At 34.8% G+C, this 330-nt stretch overlaps 1 protein-coding gene across 1 annotated transcript in view; it reads right to left on the reverse strand.

Annotated features, from left to right (window-relative positions):
- RIBC2 (RIB43A domain with coiled-coils 2) overlaps positions 1-330 on the reverse strand; it is a 23,380-nt gene that overhangs the window by 10,465 nt on the left and 12,585 nt on the right. The window lies entirely within an intron of this gene.

Genomic DNA, 330 nt, shown 5'->3' on the forward strand with positions numbered 1-330 from the left:
ACTCTCTAAAAAAGTCACACAACCATTAAAGGATCAGTATCTGGAATATACAAAGAGTGCCTACGAATTCATTAAAAAAACCCAAACAAAAAATGGGCAAAGGACAGTAGTAGGCAAATCACTATAAAGAAAACTGAGTGATCAATAACTTGTGAAAGGATGATCAACCTTTCAAGATGGGAAACATTCGATGAATCTGAGGCAAAATATTTACAATGCTAACAATAGCACATACTAGTAAGGATGTGGAGAAACAAGATCTCTCATTTACTGCTTGTGGGAGCATAACTAGGTACACTTACAACAAAGCAATTTGGAAATATCCCATAA

The sequence above is a fragment of the Propithecus coquereli genome, unplaced genomic scaffold, assembly GCF_000956105.1.
Source record: "Propithecus coquereli isolate 6110/MARCELLA unplaced genomic scaffold, Pcoq_1.0 Scaffold633, whole genome shotgun sequence".
In the NCBI taxonomy this organism is placed as follows: Eukaryota; Metazoa; Chordata; class Mammalia; order Primates; family Indriidae; genus Propithecus; species Propithecus coquereli.